The following is a 7,379-nucleotide window of genomic DNA, read 5'->3' on the forward strand; positions in this document are numbered from 1 at the left end:
CCTCCAGGAATTTGTTCGGATGTTCCTTCAGCAATGCCTTCGAAAGTTCCTCCATAATATCCTCCCGACATTCCTTTGGAAATACCTCCACGAATTCCGTAGAAAATTCCTCCAAGAATTTATTTGGAGGATCCTCCAGCAATTCCTCTACAATTTACTAGATTTACAGGAATTTCTCCTGGAATTCGTCTGGAAGTTCCTCCAGGAATTTCTCCGGAAGTTTCTCCAGAGATTTCTGCGGAAGTTCCTCTAGGAATGACTCCGGAAGTCTCTCCAGAAGTTTATCCATGAATTCCTCCGAAAGCTTCTCAAAAAATTCCTTCGGAAGTTGCTCCAGAAATTGCTCTGAAAGTGCTTCAAAAAATTCCTCCGGAAATTCCTCAGAGAATTCCTCCGGGAATTCTTCCGAAACTTCCTCCAGGAATTGCATCGGAAGATGCTCCAGGAATTCTTGCGAAATTTTTTAAAAAATTCCTCCGCAAGTTCATCTAGAAAAACCTTCAGATATTCCTTTGGAAATACCTTCAAGAGATTCTTTGAAAATTACCCCGAGAATTTCTTTGGAAATTACTCCGGAGGATCCACCAGGAATTCCTCCCCCATTTGCACGATTCTCAGGAATTTCTCTTGATATTTCTCCTGGAATCCTTCCGGAAGCTTTACCAGGAATTTCTCTGGAAGTTCCTCCAAGAATTCTTCCGGAAGTTCTTCCAGAAGCTCCTCCAGGTATTTTCCGGAAGTTTCTCCATGAATTCCTCCGGAAGTTTCTCCAAAAATTACTCCGGAAGTATCCTCAGAGATTCCTGCGAAAGCTCCTCCAGGAATTCCTCCGTAAGTTGTTCCAGAAATTCCTCTGAAAGTTGCTCCAGGAATTCCTCCTCAAAAAATTACTCTGGAAGTTCCTCCAGGAATTCCTCCGGAAGTTCCTCCAGGAATTCCTCCGGAAGTTCCTCCGGGAATTCCTCCGGAAGTTCCTCCGGGAATTCCTCCGGAAGTTCCTCCGGGAATTCCTCCGGAAGTTCCTCCGGGAATTCCTCCGGAAGTTCCTCCGGGAATTCCTCCGGAAGTTCCTCCAGGAATTCCTCCGGAAGTTCTTCCAGGAATTCTTCCGGAAGTTCCTCCAGGAATTTCTTCGGAAGTTCCTCCAGGAATTCCTTCGGAAGTTCCTCCAGGAATTCCTCCGGAAAATCTTCCAGGAATTCCTCCAGAAGTTCCTCCAGGAATTCCTCCGGAAGTTCCTCCAGGAATTCCTCCGGAAGTTCCTCCAGGAATTCATCCGAAAGTTCCTCCAGGAATTCATCCGGAAGTTCCTCCAGGAATTCATCCGGAAGTTCCTCCAGGAATTCATCCAGAAGTTCCTCCAGGAATTCCTCCGAAAGTTCCTCCAGGAATTCCTCCGGAAGTTCCTCCAGGAATTCCTCCGGAAGTTCCTCCAGGAATTCCTCCGGAAGTTCCTCCAGGAATTCCTCCGGAAGTTCCTCCAGGAATTCCTCCGGAAGTTCCTCCAGGAATTCCTCCGGAAGTTCCTCCAGGAATTCCTCCGGATGTTCCTCCAGGAATTCCTCCGGAAGTTCCTCCAGGAATTCCTCCGGAAGTTCCTCCAGCAATTCCTCCGGAAGTTCCTCCAGGAATTCCTCCGGAAGTTCCTCCAGGAATTCCTCCGGAAGTTCCTCCAGGAATTCCCCCGGAAGTTCCTCCAGGAATTCCCCCGAGAAGTTCCTCCAGGAATTCCTCCGGAAGTTCCTCCAGGAATTCCTCCGGAAGTTCCTCCAGGAATTCCTCCGAAAGTTCCTCCAGGAATTCCTCCGAAAGTTCCTCCAGGAATTCCTCCGAAAGTTCCTCCAGGAATTCCTCCGAAAGTTCCTCCAGGAATTCCTCCGAAAGTTCCTCCAGGAATTCCTCCGAAAGTTCCTCCAGGAATTCCTCCGAAAGTTCCTCCAGAAATTCCTCCGGAAGTTCCTCCAGGAATTCCTCCGAAAGTTCCTCCAGGAATTCCTCCGAAAGTTCCTCCAGGAATTCCTCCGAAAGTTCCTCCAGGAATTCCTCCGAAAGTTCCTCCAGGAATTCCTCCGGAAGTTCCTCCAGGAATTCCTCCGGAAGTTCCTCCAGGAATTCCTCCGGAAGTTCCTCCAGGAATTCCTCCGGAAGTTCCTCCAGGAATTCCTCCGGAAGTTCCTCCAGGAATTCCTCCGGAAGTTCCTCCAGGAATTCCTCCGGAAGTTCCTCCAGGAATTCCTCCGGAAGTTCCTCCAGGAATTCCTCCGGAAGTTCCTTCAGGAATTCCTCCGGAAGTTCCTCCAGGAATTCCTCCGGAAGTTCCTCCAGGAATTCCTCCGGAAGTTTCTCCAGGAATTCCTTCGGAAGTTCCTCCAGGAATTCCTTCGGAAGTTCCTCCAGGAATTCCTTCGGAAGTTCCTCCAGGAATTCCTTCGGAAGTTCCTCCAGGAATTCCTCCGGAAGTTCCTCCAGGAATTCCTCCGGAAGTTCCTCCAGGAATTCCTCCGGAAGTTCCTCCAGGAATTCCTCCGGAAGTTCCTCCAGGAATTCCTCCGGAAGTTCCTCCAGGAATTCCTCCGGAAATTCCTCCAGGAATTCCTCCGGAAATTCCTCCAGGAATTCCTCCGGAAGTTCCTCCAGGAATTCCTCCGGAAGTTCCTCCAGGAATTCCTCCGGAAGTTCCTCCAGGAATTCCTCCGGAAGTTCCTTCAGGAATTCCTCCGGAAGTTCCTCCAGGAATTCCTCCGGAAGTTCCTCCAGGAATTTCTTTGGGTGTTTCTCAATAAATTTCTCCGGGTGTTCCTCCTGGAATTTCTCCGGGTGTTCTTCCAGGAATTCTTCTGAGAGTTCCACCAGGAATTGCTCCGAAAGTTCCTCTGACAATTCTTCCAGTAATATATCCGAAAATTCTTTAAGGATTTCCCCCGGAAGTTCCCCTAAGAATTTCTCCAAAAGTTTCTCCAAGAATGTCTCCGAAAGTTCTTTCAAAAATGTATCCCGAAGTTTCTCCTGGAATTTCTCTGGAAGTTCCTCCAAGAATGCTTCCGTCAGCTTCTCCAAGAGTTCCTCCAGGAATTTTTCTGGAAGTGCCTCTAGGATTTCTCCGGAAGTGCCTCTATAAATGCATCAGGATATTTGTTCAGGAAATCCTCGAGAAGTCCTGTAACTTCTTAAATAATTACTCATAGAATTTCTTCTGATATTCTCTCTGAGCTTTCTCTAAAAACTCTTCCAATAACACTTAATAAATCACTCAGCATCTCCGGCTGGTCTTGCTTTGTAGCCGCGCATCTTACCGTACGACTAAGGATGGTCCCTTAAGATATTTTTTAAATCTAGATCTAGAAATTTTTACGCTCATTCTTCTGGGAGTTCTTCCAGAATATCCTTCCTCAAAATTTTTCAGGAAAGTCGTTTACAAATAAATTATTCTGGAAATTAATTCTCTGAATTTTTTTGAAGGAATTCTACCGAAAAATCCAAGAATTCCTTCAAAAATTTCTCCAAGAATCTCCCCGGAAATTCCCATGGAAACTTCTTCAGAATTTCTCCATGAATTCTCCCAGAAAACCTTGAAGGGTGTTTTCGGGAATTCCTTTGAGAACTTATTTAGAAATTCTCCAAGAATTTTCTCAAAGATACCTACGAGAATATCCGCGAAAAATTATTCAAGAGCTCTTCCAGAAATATCTCTATTTGCTTTCCTGGAAATTTGTTTGGAGAATTCCTCAAGGAACTGCTCCGGGAAATTCTTCTTTCTTGCAGAATTCACGACGGATTTTTTTGTAACATCCAATATGATGATCAATGCATGAAGTATTTCTTGAAGGAATTAGAATTTTCGAAGGATTTTCTAAATGTGTTTCTGTGGAAATTCTAGAAGTAGAAATATTAGTTCATGAAGCATCTCAAAAAAAGATTGTCGAGTTTCCAAACAAATTTTTTAATGAAATTCTTAAATATTCTCAGACCGAAATAATCTAGTACGTACTGTCGAAGAAGTTTTAGGAGCAATTCCTCGAATTCCTGAAGAACAATTTCTTTATTTGCTGAATAATTAATGTCAGGTGCATTTTGTTTGATCAAATATTGTTTTGTTTGGCTGAGCATACGGTCATAAAGGGATCAAGTGGTTCCTTAACAAATAATTCAGGCTGGATAAGCTACATCTTCTTCTTCTTCTTCTTATTGGCATTACATCCCCACACTGGGACAGAGCCGCCTCGCAGCTTAGTGTTCATTAAGCACTTCCACAGTTCTTAACTGCGAGGTTTCTAAACCAAGTTACCATTTTTGCATTCGTATATCATGAGGCTAACACGATGATACTTTTATGCCCAGGGAAGTCGAGATAATTTCCAATCCGAAAATTGCCTAGACCGGCACCGGGAATCGAACCCAGCCACCCTCAGCATGGCCTTGCTTTGTAGCCGCGCGTCTTACCGCACGGCTAAGGAAGGCCCCTGGATAAGCTACATTTTAAACTGAAAAAGCCTATTATTAATGAAATAAGCTCTTCATAGACTTTCAATTTTGTTAGGTCTAGACTTTATTATTATTATTATTAAAATTAAAAATAAAATTAAAAATTAAAATTAAAAATTAAAATTGAAAATTAAAATTAAAAATTAAAATTAAAAATTGAAATTAAAAATCAAAATTAAAAATTAAAATTAAAAATTGAAATAAAAATTAAAATTAAAAATTAAATAAAAATTAAAATTAAAAATTAAAATAAAAAATTAAAATTAAAAATTAACATTAAAAAATAAAATTAAAAATTAAAGTTGAAAATAAAAATTGAAAATAAAAATGAAAAACTTAAAATTAAAATTAAAAATTAAAATTAAGAATTAAAATTAAAAATAAAATTAAAAATTTAAATTAAAAATTTAAATTAAAGATTAAAATTAAAAATTAGAATTAAAAATTAAAATTAAAAATTAAAATTAAAAATTAAAATTAAAAATTAAAAATTAAAATTAAAAATAAAATTTAAAAATTAAAATTCAAAATTTAAATTTAAAATTAAAATTTAAAATTAAAATTTAAAATTAAAATTTAAAATTAAAATTTAAAATTAAAATTTAAAATTAAAATTAAAATTAAAATTAAAATTTAAAATTAAAATTTAAAATTAAAATTTAAAATTAAAATTAAAATTTAAAATTAAAATTAAAAATAAAATTAAAAATAAAAATAAAAATTAAAAATTAAAACTAATATAAATTAAATTAAAATTTATTTAAAATTTAAAATTTAAAATTTAAAGTTTGAAATTTAAAATTTAAAAATTTAAGTTAAAAATTGAAAATTCAAAATTTAAAATTTAAAATTTAAAATATTAATTTTAATTTTAAATTTTAAATTTTGAATTTTAAATTTCAAATTTTAAATTTTCAATTTTAAATTTTAAATTAAAATTAATAAATATCATTGAAAATTGTAAAAACATTAATTAAAATTAAAAATTGAATAGAAAATCAAAAATAAAAAATAAAAATTGAAAAAAAATAAAAGTTGAGAACAATAAAAAAATTATAAATTTTAATTTTTTCAATTTAAAATTTCAAAATTCAAAATTTTAATTTAAAATTTAAAATTTGAAATTTAAAATTTAATCTTCAAATTTAATGTGCATGTTTGAGAATATAAATTTTGAAAACAAAATTTACATACATTCAAGTTGCATCAGTTGTACATTATACATATTTTAGCACTGATTATATTTTTTGATATTCATTAACATCATATGGACGGGGTTATGGTAAATCACAACAAGTGCTAATAAAAAGAATCTCTGTTTTTGCAGATGTGGTGTAGCAATAAAGGTAATAAACTATAGAGGAAAATCGTCACTGTCGTCACTGGCGAAACATCAAAGAAAAATCAGTACGTTTTGACAGTTTTGTACCCAACATTTTGGGGAACGAGAACGAAGGGAACTGCAGCAACAATCGTCCTCTAAGGTTTATTAGCTTTATAGGTGTAGTATTATAAATTCAGTAGAAAACCGAATTATAGCCGCTATCGAAATTGGATTTTTCTCACAATCCATACGTTAAACCTAATTTCGGAAGTAGTGCGCTGTATAGCACATAACCAAATGAAAACAGCGCACCACTTCCGAAGTTAGGTTTAACGTATGTATTGTGAGAAAAATCCAACTTTGTTAGCGGCTATAATTCGGTTTTGCACCGAATTGATAATAGATTCAAGAGATCACCAATCGAATCGAATATCTCTTAATCTAATTACTGAGGATATGCTATAACAAATGTTTGCCTTTTGCAAATAAAATACCACAAGTCCGTCATACAAGTTGATTAGTCTGATTGGAATTCCGTTACTACTTCCGTAAATCTCGTTTAAGCTCTTCGGTGGGCTCTCTACAGGCACAGGACACTTTACCAGCGGTTTGCTCCGTAGATGAATTTACCTGTAATAAACATAAAACATAACCCGATGCGATGCGATGCTGGTACTCCAAAATTGATCCCTCCTTTGTGGAATTTTCGGTTCGTTCGAAACTGATGGTGTCTGGCGGATTTATGCCACTCTTGATGGTATTTGTTGAATGGCTCGAATTCAGAAAATCCTTTTGCTTCCCTAGCGCTACTCCACATCCGCACGAATTGCTGCACTTGTCGACTCTTTCAAATGCCGGAGAATGATGTATCTGCCAAAAAACATATTTCATACAGTGATTTGTCGCGTGACCGGAAAATCCCATCGACAAGGAACTTACCTGCAGTTTGCCGGTTTGCTGTGGGTACATTTGTCTCCAATTTATCGAAAACTATCGTTGATCATTTTTTCTCCGCTCAGGAGCATCCTATTTGTTTTCTGCGGTTCACACTCAGCAGTAACTTCTAGAAACAGACAAAATCGTACCGGATGGGTAGAAAGAGAATATACAAAGCTTACCTGTGAAATGATTTGTTTCCTATTCGGCAGAAAGGCGCAAACACAGCATTTAAACTTCACCAACTAAATTATTGAGCACGATATTTGTTTTTCGATGCTCGCAGATTGAAAGAAAAACTGGAATGACAGTTGGATGGGCTTGCGATTTGCCGCATGTTTTAAGAGTGATATCACAGAAATTTACAGTAATATTACGCCGATTTCGTATTTTTCACCCATTTGGGATGCAATATTATATTTATTTTTGCGCGGGCATGATGTGCAGCATCTTCGGCGTATTGAAATGCTGAATAAGGCAGGTAATTTTATGATGAATCCGTGCAACAGGAAAAATATGTTTTCCGATTTGAAGTTACGTCGAGAAATGTAGTAAAACGTCGATATGAAGTAAAACTACGTAAAATAACTTATTACATCAATTTTTAGGGTACGCTTTACAACATTACGTCGCGGCA

The 7,379-nt window shown here is 37.2% G+C and overlaps 1 long non-coding RNA gene across 1 annotated transcript; it reads right to left on the reverse strand.

The window, feature by feature from the left end:
* Positions 1-5,967: 5,967 nt before the first annotated feature.
* On the reverse strand, positions 5,968-7,170 carry LOC134215190 (uncharacterized). Its single transcript, XR_009980064.1, has 3 exons — positions 6,925-7,170; positions 6,746-6,869; positions 5,968-6,676 (listed from the first exon to the last, which is right to left on the reverse strand). It is a non-coding gene; the product is annotated as an uncharacterized LOC134215190 (long non-coding RNA).
* Positions 7,171-7,379: the final 209 nt, after the last annotated feature.

Source organism: Armigeres subalbatus, chromosome 2 (genome assembly GCF_024139115.2).
Source record: "Armigeres subalbatus isolate Guangzhou_Male chromosome 2, GZ_Asu_2, whole genome shotgun sequence".
Classification (NCBI taxonomy): Eukaryota; Metazoa; Arthropoda; class Insecta; order Diptera; family Culicidae; genus Armigeres; species Armigeres subalbatus.